This window comes from Meriones unguiculatus, chromosome 12 (assembly GCF_030254825.1).
Source record: "Meriones unguiculatus strain TT.TT164.6M chromosome 12, Bangor_MerUng_6.1, whole genome shotgun sequence".
NCBI classification, from domain to species: Eukaryota; Metazoa; Chordata; class Mammalia; order Rodentia; family Muridae; genus Meriones; species Meriones unguiculatus.
Window position 1 is genome coordinate 28,172,776 of NC_083360.1, and position 16,377 is coordinate 28,189,152.

Here is a 16,377-nt window from a genome sequence, read left to right on the forward strand (position 1 = left end):
GCTATTCATCAGCGGGCCCTGAGTGGGTCTTGGGATCACCACTACAGGGGAAGGAGGGGCTGGAAAGGGAGAGCTGGGTGGTAGGAAGCTTTCTTCAGAACCCAGGGCTAAGGAGCTGAGGGTCTCTGAAACTATGCTCTATCTCTGCACTTTCTCAAGGCCCTGATAAGCCTCCCAGGAAGCAGCAGCACTGGGGCTGCCCTGGAAGGGCTCTGAGGACCATCAGCACCCTCAAAGCTCCAGCCAAGCAGAGTGCACATGCCGACCCACAGATCATCTGTTGACATTGACGTACTACGTCCACTCTGCAGATGAAGCAACAGGCACAGGCTCAGGATGTATCGTGCCAGGCTCTGGATGCCCATTCCCTGACACCGTCAATATTAATCTCACTGTGATCGGTGGGGCATCTCATGCTCCAGCCAGCCTGTTGCCAGGCTAGTTCAGTCTTACTTTGCTGCAGCCAGGTTGCCAATTTTGGCTGAGGCTTCTGCAAGATCACCATTCAAGGCAGGGGCTCTTCCTCACGCCCTTCCCGCACCCTTACTGGCTTCTACTCCTTCACTCCAGCTTCCTTCATAAGTTAACCTCTCCTGTCTGAAGGGTCAGGTGGCCTGAGGAGCCAGGCCCTTCTCTCTCTGAGTCAGGGGTCACTGGACCTTCTCCACATTCCATCACAGCCCAGAGCTGGCATTCAGTGCCCATGATTCAGGCTACTTGTTCATACCACTAGTGCTTGCTTAGTGGCAACTGTGCCAGGCACCAGAAACACAGCAGCTGCCACAAGAGGAGAGCCCCTGTCCCCATGGAGTATGTGTTCAGATGTACTCAGGGCGAGAGGAGAGGTATGGACACAGAGTTGCCAAGGTGTGAGTGAAGGAATGAGAGCCTGGGTTAATGTCATTCACAGTTCTTCGGAACCAATCCTTACGCTCCACAGTCCAGATCTCAGAGCTGCGGCTGACACCTGTGGCCTGTGGGGCATGGTGGGAAGAGTTCTCTGGACCCTTCTCCCCAGGGGTTGCTCCAATCCCGAGAGTCCTTCTCAGCCCTGAAGGATCCTCCTGTGTGTGTGTCTTTCCACAAGAGGAGGTAGAATGCCCTGCTGCTTGCAGACAGCCTGGAGGATGGGGTTCCCACTACCATCCCTTTTCTTACTGGTTCCTCCTTGCAGGGCTTCAGGCTGTTTTCCCTGCCCCAGTCTCTATCCTCCTGGGCCCTTGATACCCACAAGGAACATCCTAGCCACCTAAGAGATGGATCTTGAGTTGTGTAAAAAAGTGCACAGGCAGCCTGACTGTGCAGTAGACATTTGAGCATCTGTCTACAGCACCATTCACCCTTTCGGTGTGAGACACAGTCCAGTCACTGCTTCTCATGTCCGGTCATATCGCCATCACCCACCTGAGAGCTCTTCACAGTGGGTAGCGGCTTGTCACCCTACTTATGGGTCATCACCTGCAAGAATGCCAGGTGTAGCTCCTGAGGAAAGACAGCCAATCCGTGTGTGGTAACATACCTCTTAAGAAACATCAGCTCTCTGGCATGGGCCTGCTGAGTGCATTCCTGCCACAGGCCTTGGCCTCTGCCATTTCACCAACTCCCTTCTGGCAGCCAGGTTATCTGCCTGGCTTTCTCCCGACCCCATCAGCTTCCTTTTGAAAATGGCAACCCAGGGCCCACCCTGGCTGCTCTGTGGCCCAAGTCCCTTCTGTTTTTCTATGTGGTATTCACAGTTTGGACCAGGCTGTGTCTCTCACTGATCGGTTTTTTTTTTCTCCCTCCTCTGGCAATGTAAGCTCATACTGTCTGTCTTGTTCTCTGCTGTATACGAAGCTTCTAGAACGGTGTCAGCACACAGTGGACAATCAGTAAAGATGTCTTCTGTGAATGTGCACATGTACATGCTCCCTGTGTGTGTCCCCCGTTTGCTTTGATGGGCCATGATAGGAATATTGTATGATATTTCACGGTGTCAGGAAACACAATTCCATCTGACTGCACACTTCCGAACTACCGATCAGCCATGACTAACCTCAGCTTGTGCCTCCTGCTTCGGGAGGGCCCCCATCATCTCTGGGCCTTTTCCTCGGTTGGGGAGGGTCTCCATGCTCCTGGGCTGCTATGGTGCCGAGATGCCTTGGTACCATGGTGTGGAGTATTGCCATGGCAGGTGCTCCTGGCTATTCCACCACATGCACACACGAGAGCTCAGACAGGGTAATAAACAGCAAAGCTAATTTGATTTTCCAAGATGAGTGTCCCCAGAGGACTTTTATAGATGGAGGGAGCTGGCATAGGGTCAGGGGAGACAGCCACTGCAGGGATCGCCGGTTCCAGAGGTAAATCCAATATTCCAGTCAACAAGGCCGTCCCGGCTTCATTAAGTGAGAGATGGTGACTTCCTAACCTTGTCAAGAACCAGGGGTCTTGGCTTGACTCATGGTTGTCCCTGCTGGTGACAGTGATGATGAATGGGATGGTGATGACCAGGGGTTCTCTGGCTCTCTGGTTCTGCCTTTGTGTGTGCGTGTGTCTTCAGTCTTTGTCTTCCACTTTGTTTGAAGCAGGGTTTCTTGTTGTTTGCCACTGTGTACTCCAGAGGCCTTCCAGGGATTCTCTTGTCTGCCTCCTAACTCTCTGTCCGTGTGCTGGGATTATAGGCGTGTGCAGGCTACCCTGTCTAGCTTTGTGTGGGTTTCAGGATCCAAATCTAGTTCCCCATATTTGCACACCCTGTGCCTTTTCCTTTTCCTCCTCCTCCTCTTTGAGTGTGTAAGGAAGCCTTTGCATATGGAGGCCAGAGTTGACATCAGGTGTCTTCCCTAATCACTCTCCACTTTAATTTTTGAGGCAAGTCCCTCGCTAAATCTGAAGCTTACTGATTTGGGTGGCTGGCAGGCAAGCCCCAGGGACCTTCCCACCTCTCCCCTGACACCAGGATGGCAGGTACATGCTGCTGCTCTCCACTTTCTCCTTTGGGTTCTGGGGATCAGGCTCAGGTAGGCATGCTTGGACCAGTGTCTGCAGTGTCTGAGCATCTCTCCATCCCCGCCTTTTCTGGAAAGGAAGCGAGCCTTCGAATCTGTGGCTTCCTCACCCCCCCATACCTTCTGTTGCTTCCTGACCTACAAGTGGTGAATGCTGTCCTTATGGATGCCCCCAGTTTCCGTAGCCAACCCTGGCTTTTGTTTTTGTCGACACTATGTGACTCTCAGTGCACAACCTCAATGCAACTTGCTTTTTTTGAAACAGGATCTCACTATGTAGTCAAGCTATTTCACCCCACCTGCACCTCTCTTTCAATGTGACTTTTGGAAGGGAGTTCTGACATTGGTGGGGACCTCATTACCCCCCTCCCCCAAGCCCCTCTGGGGAGTGTGTGCTCATGGTGCTGCATTTTAGGAGCTCTGTTAGTGGACAAGACACCCACCATGGAATACAGCCTGCGCTCACTTACGGTGTGTTGGATCTTGGATAGAAAATGCCCTTCAAAGCAGGCAGAGCTCAGGCTGAGCCAGAGCTCACGGTTTAAGTGGCAATGGTGAAATCCACCATGAACCCATGCTGAGAGTTGCCTGAGGCATGGATGGCGAGGCAGAAGGGGAAAACCCCACAGCTGCATACTCTCAAAGCCGGCCCTACACATGTGTGTGGGATCCTTCCAAGACATGTGTGCCTCCGGTTATCCTCAGCCCCTATTTGAATATAAATAAAACTTGTTGCCAGGATGGTACGCTATCTATCTACCCACTTGTTCTCATTCATTTCGTCACTTGTTCAGGAGAACCTGTGAGGTCTCGATGCTGGAGACAAATGGTCAAAGCAAATCTTGATTTTTTTTTTTTTTTTCATTTTGACCTCACATTCTCATCTGTGTCAGAAGGAGATTGTTGAAAACGAAGCACCAGGGCTGGAGAGATGGCTCCGGGTAAGAGCGCTTGCTGGCATGTTGTGGCTACCTGAGTTTAAATACTCACACACATGTTTTTTTAAAAACTCCAGGTGTGGCCGTATAGACAGCTGTAACTCCATTGTCGTGGGGGTGCGGAAACAGGAAGGCTGCTGCAGCTCACTGGCCGCTGGCCTAGCTGACAAAGGGTGAATGCCAGGTTCAGTAAGAGTTGGAGCCCCCATCTCAAGTGAATAAGGCAAAACGTGGCAGAACAGCATCCCTGACCTTTTTTGACCTCTGCAAATGCACTCATGAGTGAAAGCACCCAAACCATAGAGATACTTATACACTCACAGACGCATACTACACTCAAGGGTGAATGCGCCTTCAAACACTTATATACACCCACCGCACAGATAGAGACACGCGAGTGAACATACACACATGCGCACACACACACACACACGCACACACACCCCCAAACCAAAATAAAATAAAACACAAGAGGCAACTGAGAAACACCCAGTAAATCTGACAGGGATGGGTGTGTCACAGTGGATGTGTGGGGAGAGGGATCTTTCCTGGCTCCCTCCTTCCCTGTCTCTCCGTGTCTCTTTCCTCCTTTACACTCACTGGGTCCTGTGGGGCAGGGGATGGGACACATCCTGTGTATTCAGCACACAGTGTGTTCCCTCCCAGCCTTTCTTCTTCCTCAGACAGGTGTACCTCCAGCTGAGAGGAGAGGGCAGAGAGAGACCTGCAGGAAAATGGGGTTGGAAGGCCTGTGACAAGGCACAGAGCAGGCAAGTAAATCCTGGAGGCTGTCAGCGGCCTTTCCTAGGCAGAGGTCAAGAGGTCAATGCCTAGTGAAGGACCGTAACTGCAGACATCAGCAAAGTCTGGGCTGGAGTGTGTCTCAGTGGATGCCTGAAGTTTTCACTCCCAGCACCACGGATACAAAAGCCAGAATGGCTCACTGCTCACTGGACCCTTTTGCCCTCAACCTGAAGTCAGACAGAATTTGAGGTGGAATGTTGGAACACAGTCAAAAGAATGACACATGATGAACAATGCCTTGGGATACTGTGAGAGAGGCTCCAGGAAAAAAAGGCAGAGGGCCATTTACCTCACGTGCATTTCATTCCCTGGATTGTTCTTGATGTGAATTTGCGCCTCCTGTGACAAATATTCGCATTCAATTTATAAGGCACTTTTATTCTTGTTGGATGTCAGAAGATAGCTATAGAAGCCAATCTGGTGAAAGAATATGTTGAGTACTGTCCTCGCTCGTTGTACCCTGAATCTCGATGTGGCCTTCTGCCTTGCTTTCATGTTTTCCTTGATATAATCTATAGTACGTGCCAGGCAAGTGTGTCTAAATCTTCCTGTCCTGAGAAAGTTCTGGGAAAGGGCTGCTCTGTTAATATTTAGTATTTGCTTCCTGGCTTTTGTTTCTGGTCATGTTTTTCTGAACTCAAACCATCTTCTTTGGATTATTGCTTTCTTTGTTACAGTCGTGTATAAAAGTGCGCTGAAACTGAAATAAGTTGTCTGCAGCGTTCGACGGTAGTGCGCTCCTTTCTTCACGGTCCTCAAATCCCAGGTCGTGCAGAGAGATCTGCATAGGTTGGTAAAAAGTCGACAGTGGTGCAGCTGAGCCTGGTGGGGGAATGTGGAGGCTTTGTGCTAGACCTGACTCAGGGTGTGCACCTCTCTGGGATACTGGGACCCTGCCTGTCAACTTGGGGATCAGGTTGAACCGGATAATGAAGTGACCTCATTGGTCTCCTTTTCTTACCGTTATTTTATTTTATTGGGACAGGGTCTTGCCTTGAAGCTCAGGTTGGCCTAGAACCCTCGATCCTTCCGACTCAGCCTCAGCCTCCTGACTGCTGGGATGACAGGTATGCACCAGCGTCTCGTCTCATTTCTACCCTGTTTCCTTCAGAACTTTCTTCCGCTAGAACTCATCCTGTCAGGAGGGGTACTAGGCCAGCTCTAGCACTACATGGTAGGGCGGCCTCCCACGGGGCTCTGCTGCCTGTGGAGTCTGTCCTCTTTCTCCTCCCTGTAGGCACAGGAAGTGGTGGCCAGGGATAGGAAGCATTGGTCTGCTCTAACATCCAGCATCTTGGGTTGGAGCAGACGGAGAACACCTTGCTGACTGGCATTTGTAATCCAGAGTGGATGTCTGACTGATGGCTTCTGTGGGCCCCAGTCAGAGCTGTGGGTCTCCTCCACCTTCAGGTCCTGGTAGCCTCTGGCAAAGTGGAAAGGGGTGAGCACAATTATGTGGGGGTGCCCTTGGGGCAGACCTGGCCATGCCCAGGATGTGTTTCTGGTTTGCAGTATTTCAGCAACAGGGCATTCCACGTGGCCCCCCAGCATCCCTTTGCTGGGCAAATACTCATGAGGTACAAAGATGGATAGAGTGACCTCGGCGTTCTGTTTTGAGGTAGAGGAAACTCAGATGGAGCAGGCTCAGGACACAGCACCTGGGAGGTAAATGGGAAACATGGGCAGAAACACTGGAGGCCTGTGGCTCTGAATTCATGAAGGGTGACCACTGAGGCATACCCTGTGCTTTCCCATGGCTGCCTCCCTGAGGCATATCTGTAGAGTTTCTGACCACTCGAAGAAGACAGGAGGAACTGGAGAACCTTCTGAGAAGGGCCAAGTTTTTGATGAGGGGCAGCTGGATCAACGCTTTGACAAGATCTGTATTCCAGTGTGTGGACCTGAAAAGGCTCTGCCTGGTCCTGTTTCTTGAGACATCTGGTTCTTGGAGCTTTCTCTGTGTAATAGGAGACTGAAGCTGATGAAGACCAAGCACACTCCAGGCCCGGGTGAGGTGCCGGGCCTGGACTGCTGTGAAGAAGACGTCAGCCAGACAGCCCCCGCATTCTCTTTCTCCCCCTCCCCTTCTCCAGAGCCTTTCAGAGCTAGACAAAGGCAGTGCTGTGCCTGGGAAGGCTGGCTCATGGTCCTGAGGGTGCATTCCGGAAGACCCCATGCTTGACCCTCCTCTCTGACTTCCGAGCAGTCTGGAAGTTCCTTCCATAACAAATTCATCTAGAAAAGGAGAGGCAGCCCATAGCTGTACTCAGTTTCCGGCTTAGCCCTCAAGCCATTCTCTGTGGGCCATGTTCAGGAATGTTTCTCCTCCAGAGTGTATACCAGGAGACTGAGGCCCAGGGGATGAAGAGTCTGCTCTGGCCATGAGGGATCAGGGATCAGCCCCATTCATTCTAGGCTTTGCAGGAAGGATTCCTCCTTGGTCTCAGCTCTCTAGCCTCTCCCTGCACTTTCCATCTGAAGGAAGCAGTTGAGGGTGGGTGCTGACAACTGTTCTGTAAACAGCCAGGGAGGACAGCTTGGCGGGGCAGGCATGCAGCTGAGAGCAGGAGAGGATGTGTGTTTTTGTGTGCATGTCAGCCTGACTGTGTGTGAGGGAATGTGTGTACGTGTTGTGTGAGTGTGCGTGACAGTGTCTGTGAAGGTGTCAGTATGGACTTAGGAGAGTATGTGTGTGTCAGCATGAATGTGTGTGTGAGGGAGCATATGTATGCCTGTTGGTGTGGATGAGGGCGTGTGTGAGTAGGTGCCTGGGACTCTGTGTATGTGTGTGTGTGTGTGGTTGTGAGTGGAAGGTGGCTTTTACCGTGTCTTTGTTTGGAAACTGTCTTTGCCTTCCTGGGTACCTCTGCACCAGAGCATGGGGTCCTGTTCTGTTCAGGGCTATGGCCTTCCCCAGACCCTTTCATGTGTGTCCTCGAGGTCCTTGGCTCTGACCTCAACTGAGTCCCTGCCAGACCCCACAAGAAGATGCCAGTACTTACAGACCTCTTGGTGGTGAGACCCCTCCCAGGCCCTCTCCTCACAATGTCTGCTCCAGCCTTCTTAGCAGCCCAGGGCTTCTGGGATGGTCTCTGGTGCCAGTGCTTGGGTGAGACTGGCAATGCCATGGCTTTCCCTGCTTTGTAGATTCTCTCTCTCTCTGTTGCATGTGAGTGTAGAAGCATCCCCAGAGAGGTGAAATGATCCACCCTGGAGGCTCTGTACTGGGGGCATGTGGGTGATCACAGTGGGGGATTGGACTCCTAACTCTGGTCTTGTTTCTTCGCAATGCAGAACTTGGGCATCAGAGCGTTTTTAGGGCACCTGCTAACCACGCAGGAGCTGTGGTCCTCCCTGTGACAGAGTACGTCTTCACAGGTGCAGTGACTCACAGTCCCCCTTGGTGTGTCCTGGTAAGAAGCTAATGTGGACACAGCTGGAGGGCCTAGCTTCACATGGGTCTCAGGAAAGCTGAGGCAAGGGTTCCTTGTCCAAAGCTTTGCCAGTTTGGTGGCTTCAGCCTGTGGCTGAGGCCCCCCCAGGCATTGGGAAGGATGTTGAGACCTCAGCGGTTGTACCACCCTCCTTTCCCAGGCTGCAGGAAAACAGATTTGGTCTATGGGTACCCCTGTGCAGCATCCAGCTTGGACTGCCAGAGGCAGCTCAAATCCCCTCTGCTGGCCTGGCCCATGTTGGTCCATCTGGGCAGTAGCTCTGCATGGCAGGGAGGTTACTCTTTTGGAAGAGCTGAGGACCACATGCAAGAGAGAAAACTTTTATGGACCGAGGGATGCCATAGTCCTGCAAAGCACAACCAGCACCCAGTCTCTCTCAATCACTGGCGCCAGGAACCACCACCTGGGGGTTAAGAATCCTTTGTAAGAATGGCTTACAAGGGATCAGAGCCCTATGATCCTGGGCAGGGCATCTTCAGCTTCCAGGCCTGTGGCTTTCTACTTTAGAAGGAACATAGAATCGAGGAGCAGAAGGCAGAACCTCAGACGCGGAGATGCTGCCTCAGGCGAAGGATGCCTGCTTCTCCTATCTACACAGCCTTGGCTTTCACAGTGGACTGTTGGTCTGTTCAGTGGGAAGAGGCTTAAGGTGTGGCTCATAAGGTAGAAAGCATGCCTAGCAGGCATGAGGCCTTGGGTTCCACCCTGCTCCCCACAACACACACACACACACACACACACACACACACACACACACACACACACACACATTGAGATTAAATCATGTTGGCTCTTGCAAAAGATCCTACCATAAGCCTGGCTTGGGAATCCCTGTATTGTACTAACCCCTGGCCCCCCAGTCCCATGCCAGCTCAGCTTGCTGTGCAATCCTTCCAGGTCAGGCCCCAAGGCAGAGCTGGAGCTGAGCCGAAGCCTTTTCAGGAGCCTTGACCTTATATCTGGGTTAGCCCTCTGTGGTCTTGAGAGATATTAGTCTGCAAAGAGATTTTTATCAAGAAATCTTGGCCTGTCACTCCAGAGGAAAGCGGGAACTACTTCTTGCTGTGAGCAGGGTGCGGCTTATTGAATTTTGAAGTCATACCCGCATCCTCCAGGGCGATACACTGGCCTTAACCAGCTTTGAAAATGTACCGGGAATACAACAGGCCGCACATGCTCACAGCTGAGTGTAGCTGTAGCTGTCACACCCCATAGCCCCTCTTACCCTATCACCCACCCCCTCATCTTCCCAGGAATCCATTTCCTGTTGGTCTCTCCTGGGAAGGGTGCGTGGGACACACTTCTTGTCTGGATTATACCACCAAGCGTCACTCTTCTGACTTTCATGTATGTTATTACATGGATCCATAAACATGTGTCCCCCTTTATTTCTCCATTTGGGAAACTTTTTTTTTTTTTCTTCGTGTGCTGTGGTAGGCACTTGTGCTATTGCCAGGTCTGGGCTGTACAGATACAGCCACCATGAGCCTTCCTGTCTCTTTGGGTCATGGGTCTTCATTGCTTTGGGTAAATACACAGGAGAGATGGCTCAGTCATGTTGGAAATCCATTTTATGTTTCTAAGAAGCAAGCAAACCTAGAATTTTACATCGCCAACAGCACTGGGAGTTCCAGTTGTGCCCTGGCCTTGTCCTGCTGGGTTTGTTAAGAAGCAGAGGGGCCACCCTCCGCTCAATGGCCTCTGTGACATTGTGCAGGTCAAGAACAAGCTAAAAGGCTGTGGGACGGGTAGGAACAAGTGTTAATGGATTTTGATTAACGGTTAAAACCTGACATGGCTGCACACACATGATGGCATGGATCTGTAATACTGGTACTAGAGAGATGGAGGCAGGAGGATTGCCGTGAGTTTGACACCAGCATGGGCTACAGGGTAAGGCCCTGACTCACAAGCAAGAACAAGAAAAGACATTACATAGGGAGTGCAGGGGCTGAAGACCTTTTGAAACAGCCTTGCTGAGGCTCCACCTAGCCAGCCTGAGAACCAGAGCTGGATGCGTGGTTGGAAGGGTGGCTATCACCATACCTCCAATCTTTGCCCTTCTAACCACGGTGGGAGGTACAGGACTTTGAGTAAGCTGCTGGTATTCAAGCCAGCCTGTGAGGCCCAGTGATGGCAGAAGGTCAACTGCGAGTATCAGGAATGACCGTAGTTAAGGCCACTGTGAGCAGTTTGAGGGTTCCAGGGTTGTAGCAGCTATTCTGCCTCTGTTTTCTAGTACTTTCCCTGGGTTCCAGTTTGGGGCTTTGGTTGGTTCTTTGGTTGGGGTGGGCTATCAGACAGTAACTGGCCACCTTACTACACCCCCTTCTTTGACTAACTGGCTCATCATGCAACCAGCAATTAAGTTCAGAGCTGATTCCTCTCAAGTCTACAAATCTGATCCTAGGACTTCAGCATGGGTTGTGCTTGGAGATAAGGTCTTTACAGAGTTGATTAACTAAAATAAACCCACTGGGATGATCCCCAATCCAAATGATCCGTGTCCTCATGAAAAGAAGAGGTAGGTTATAGACACATACATAGGGAAGGGGCCATGTGAGGAGAATAGGATCTGCAAACCAAGGCAAGAGGCCTTAGGAGGATGCAGGCCTGGCACAGCCAGGGCTGCAACTTCAGGCTCTCTAGCTGTGAAACTGTAGATGTGTGCTGTGTGACCCGCCCAAGGAAGTGCTTTGTTATACAGCACCGCATGCTGTTGCACCAGGGTTTGAGGCACAGTTGTTGGGGGGAAGACCTGAAGTAAGACGTAATTACAGCAGCTGTCAGACGTCCAGTCTGCCTATCAGTCCCTCCAGAAGTTTCCCCAGATTAGTATTTCGATTCCTCACCAACCCCCTATGAGGGAAAGGTCATGATTCTCTCAACTTGCAGTGAAGAAACAAGAGCAGAGGGGCAATGTCTCTCCCTCCAATCGGATGGTAGAGTTCACTATTGCGAACTTTCCCCTGCCCCCACCCCACTTGTGTTCCCAGTCATCCCACACTATTGGGTGGAGAGCCACCCCACTCGGTGTGGAGCATCTAGGGACAGCAGAGTTGCTCACCACTGACTGCGTGGGCGTGCTGAGGGCTTCTGTGGGAAGGTGCGCTGTGAGGGGACCTGACTCTTAATTCCTAACGCAGCTGTCATAGGTGAGTGCCTATAGAATTGGTTGCATGGCTGAGAGTCCCTTCTACCCGAATGTCCAAGAGAATGAGAGACAACTTGGGTGAAAGGGAATTTCTCTGCCCCTCGGCCAGTTTAAGACCAGCCCAGGGGAGGTGGGTGCAGAGACCCGAGCTGGGAGAGGCTTTCCACAGCTTGCCTTGGGCCCCTGGCACTCTGGCAGGTTCCTCTGGCCCCGAATGCTCCCTTTTTATACGTTTGAAAACACACACGGCTGCACGTGCTTGCCTGTCCCACGGGGAACTTAAGGTGGTGCAGTTGCTGAAGAAAGGTCATGGCCGTTTGGGATGATTCCTGCTATCCAGAGACAAAACGCTTCAGCTTCCTGCCATGACTCTCTGGCTCATGGTTCAGCGCTTACGGGAAATTAACCTTTCTGTCTCCATTGTTAAAGTTTCAGGATGCTGAGCTTCAGTCTGCATGGAGCCCTGGAGCCCAGGTTGGCCTAAACCGCCAAGGATTCCAGGTCCTCAGCTGGGGGCCCAGTGTTTCATTATGCAAGCACCCACTGAGCACCTACCTGTGCTGGACACTACTTAGCTGGAAGGACACAAAAGGGAGGGATCCTCCGCTTCTGGGATAGGGGAACCTAAGTATAAGTCCACCGCTGCCTACGAAACAAAGGCTCAGGAAAGGAGAGGTGGAGACAGAGGTCATGACCCTTCAGGATCCTCTCTGGTCACCAGACCATGAGCTTCTTGTGCCCCACCTTACTGGGTTGCAGGTGAACATCCCCTTGCTAGGTCAGGCCATGGAGCTGTTTGCCAAAGGAGCCTCAGGCCTGGTAGGGCCCCCTGAGAGCATGTGTGCATGGGCTTTCTGCTTGCTGCTGGTGAGTTTGGGGATGCCCTCTCCCTCTTTGGCCCTTGCTTTGTCTGGGAGATGCCACAGGAATAGGATCCTTGGGTTGTGAGGAGAGTTAAAGGAACCTATCCTGAGCCCAGCGGCGCGTCACTGTCCATTCGAGAGTCACCTTTGCCATAGCTTCCACCTCCTTCTGCTGCTCCTTGGTCACGTGTGGAAAAACCACAGGTTGTTTCTGACACTTGTCACCTGGTTGTCCCCATCGCTGGGCAGCTGGTTGAAGGTGTGTTTGGTGATTGGCTTGTGCTGTAAGCACAGGCTGGTTGGTTGTGTGCAGGGGAGGTATTGGCGGTGCCACACGTGGGAATGACGGTACGCGTCCTACTTCGCTGGCAAGCGCTCTTCTAAGTGGAGCTAGCTAGTGGGGTTTTATGAGGATCAGCGTGGATCCTCTGATTTGTGTCACCACACTTAAGATGCCATTTTAAAAGAACCTACAAAGCAGTCCTGTTGCCCTTCTATCCAGTGTGTGGCGTAGACCTGGGTGTACAAATTCATAGGAATGTAAAGAGGCCAGAGGAAGATGTGTATTGTCCCGTATGGATCTCCATCTATCCCCATGAGCAGTATCTCAGTGAACCCAGAGCTTTTCTTCCAGCTAGACTGGTGGCTAGTAAGCCCCAGGGATGTTCCTGCCTCTGTGCCCCTCCCCTCTGTGTGGTTGGGTTATAGTATGCCCAGCCACACACAGCTTTTGACATGGACACTGAGATCTGGACTCACGTCGTCAGGCTTGCATCTCAAAAGCTTTTACCCGCTGAGCCATCTCCCTAGCCCCAAGTCTAACTTCTTTTGAAGACAGAAGTGTGGACGGTTATGGTGGCCTGGCATTGCCTGAGAGGTCAGTAGTCAGTGTCTAGCTGCCCGCTCTTGGTCTAGATCCTTGCTGTGCCTCAGGATTCGCTAAGCCCTGGACTTTGTCCCTGTTCCTTCAGATGGTTGAGCGGTGGCATCTGAGGCGGGGTGGGGTTGGGGGGAGGGATGTATACATTTGTTAAAAATAGATCGCTGTCATAGCCCTGAGAACTAAGCCAATCACGAATTTTTCTGGAGATTCCGGGGAGACCCTGCTTCAGCACTTTTCCACACATAGCAGTGGCTCTAACAAGCAGCGGCTTCTCCTGTTCCTGACAAACCATGGCTCAGCACAGAAGGTGGGTGTGCCTGGCACCAGGCAGAGATGTGGTCTGAGAGAGGATGGACTGTGGGTCTCCTGGGAGAGAAGGCGCTGGGTAGGACGGATGGGCAAGAGACCTGTGAATATTACCTGCTGGGAAGATTCACACTTGACATTCTATTTCGAGGCTGAAGCTTCCTGAGTCTGTTGCCAGATGGCTGGAGCAAGGCCGACATTCACCAGACGGCTGCTCAGGGATTGGGAAATACAAACATCCACACATTTGCACACGTTATCACGTCAGTGGGTGGGCCATGAATGATTGAGTTGGCCAAAGCTTTGCTGATCCCCTGAAAGCTGGGCCCTAGGTCACCATCAGGGGTTTGTGGAAGCTGGGTGGGGCCAGGGTAGAAGGAATTGTGATTGGTGGGCCAGGCCATGTGCTACTTAGCTCCCCAGGGTCACTCAGCTCTGTGGGTACCTTTGGATGGGCAGAAGCACCAAGCAGGAGCCTAGTGAGGAGTGCTGGCCTGTGGGGGGTGGGGAGGAGAAAGAAGCAGGAAGAGGGGGAGGGAGAGGGAGGACATTGTCACTCCTTCATGATGGAGGAATATGAGAGTTCAGCAAAGGCTAAAGTGAGGACATTTACACGCCCTGGAAGGTCTAGCATGAGCGATTTTGGTGATGGGCCTAAAGCCAGGGCCAGGAGGTTGGATTCTCAACAACGTGGCTTTAGGGGTGGTGGCATGGTCTAATGTATGGCTTACTGTGGTGGCCCTACTGACCATTTGTTGGGAAAGATGGAGAAGTTAGGTCCACTGGCTTGCTCTGATACACCCTGAAGCAGGCCTAGGACTCTTAAGTTGTGAGCCATCAGAAGGGCTGGGTTAGAACCAGCTGCCCAGCTCTTGGAAATCCAACACTGTTCTCAGGGGTGGAGAACATGGACTCCTAGGCCTAAGAGCTGGATGATGTTGATGAAGACACAGAAGAACTGGCCTAGTGCCCCACACATCTTGGTGTCAGCCCTCAACTACACATGGAGAGTTCCCTCCCTCTCTCCCTCCTTCCCTCTACCTCGCCTTTCTTCCCTTTCTCCCGTCTTCCTTCCTTTCCTCCCTTTCTCCCTCCCTCCTGAGAACAGTGCAGCATGGCCCATTCCTTTCTTTGGATAACGCTGAGACACTGTCCATGATGTGAACCCTCCTTCCCTGACCCTGCCTTAGCTGCCTGAGATGGCCATCTCTCACGTCTACCAGTGCTCTTCAGGGACCACTAGGTGAATGTTGTTGATTGACTTACTAAAAGGATTCTGGGATGGCAAGAACGGGGCCAGGGATGCCTCGAGGGATAATGACCTGCCACTCCCTTTTGTCCTTGTTCACCTCTGGTCTGCACACCCTCCTGTAAGCCCAGTCTCTGCTTGATGACCAACCCCCACCCCGGAGAAACTGGTGCCCTGAGTTCCAATGGGCAGAACCTGTTGAGACTCTCATAGGGCATGCTGAGGGGAAGGGCTGAAATACAGGCCCTGAGCAGAGCAGGCCAGGAACATGGAGCACAAAGATCAGGCAAGGCCATCAGGACAGCCAGCCTCCTGAAGCCTCCACAAAAGGGCACAGATGACGTTTTTTACCTCTGCTATAACCTTGAGGACTACCTCCCTTTACTGCCCTCTCTTGAGCTAGCTTGCTGGTGTTATTACATGGAAGGCTTTTATAAACCGTGTTATTGTGCAAACATCACTTAGTGGTGAAGTGGATTATCACTTATGTGTTCATAACTGCCTACTTCACAAATGGCTTTAGATGGATATATATGTATGGACATATATATATATATATATATATTTTTTTTTTAAAGAGTTGTGAGGGAGTTAGTACAAAGCACACATTATAGCAGAAAGAAAATCAAAGGCTACCAGGAGTGGTAGAGCACACGGACATTCCCAGCACCCAAGAGGCTAAGGGAGGCAGATTGTCACCCATATGAGGCTAGCCTGGCAGCATAAGACTGTATTAATCACTTTTCTCATACTTAAGGAAAGAAGGGTTTGTTCTGGCTTACCTTCTGAGGGTGTGGCCTATCAGGGTTAGGAGGCTGTGGTGGTTGAGTGGCTGTAGCAGTGGCAGGAGCTCGAGGGGTCACAGTCCACCAGCCAGGGGGAAGAGACAGATGACTGCTGCTCAGCTGGTTTTCCCTCTGTCAAGGACCCCAGCCTGTGGGATAATGTTGCCCAGTCTAGAAACTACCCCCCAGAGGAGCCCAGAGGTTTGTCCTATAGGCAATTCTAAATCTAGTCTAGTTGACGATGAAGATTTAAGGCTCCTGGTGATGCTGTCTCAGAAAAACAACAATAAAGATATAAAAGGCCCAAACCAACAACTAAAGCACACAGAACATGAGAAGCAACAGCCCAGCCGAGGCGCAGCAGCCCAGCGTGTGTGGCAGCCAGCCGCAGGCGCTCATGGCAACCCATGGCCCCTAGGAACAAGCAGGGAGGAGGCTGAGTTATGGCTTCCTTTAGACCCCTGTGGGGAATGAAGCACAGAGCTGGTTTCAGCGTGAAACAGCTCATGCTGAGGGGTAAAGGTGGTCCTGGGCCTTGGAAGGACTCCTGCCTGTCTTGCTGTGAGGAGGCAGGGTAACTGGCATTCTGGGGAGGATCAGAGAGGCCCTTTGAGGGAGTGTGAGCCAATTCAGGACAGGCTGAGCTATTCAAGATGGCACACTGCCATGGGTGGCCCTCCACACTGCTCACTGGCCTCCTGATGTCAAGTGCACACACACTTGCCATTTCCATGTTAGTTCTTCGCCCCTACCCCTGCCAAGTCTCAGTCTTTTTGACTTGGAAAGGGGAGCAGAAGCCTTGCCTCCTAGGATTAATGGGGGCTGTGAGAAAACACATTCCAAGACCAAGGCGAGGAGGTATGCCTTTCTGGCAGCAGTTATTGTTTGAAAGACTGTACTGACGTAAATGCACACTGCATGGTTCATGGTGGGAGCAGAGAATAACACTG

The 16,377-nt window shown here is 51.8% G+C and overlaps 1 protein-coding gene across 2 annotated transcripts in view; it reads left to right on the forward strand.

Moving 5' to 3' along the window:
- Sorcs2 (sortilin related VPS10 domain containing receptor 2) overlaps nt 1–16,377 on the forward strand; it is a 353,595-nt gene that overhangs the window by 74,886 nt on the left and 262,332 nt on the right. The window lies entirely within an intron of this gene.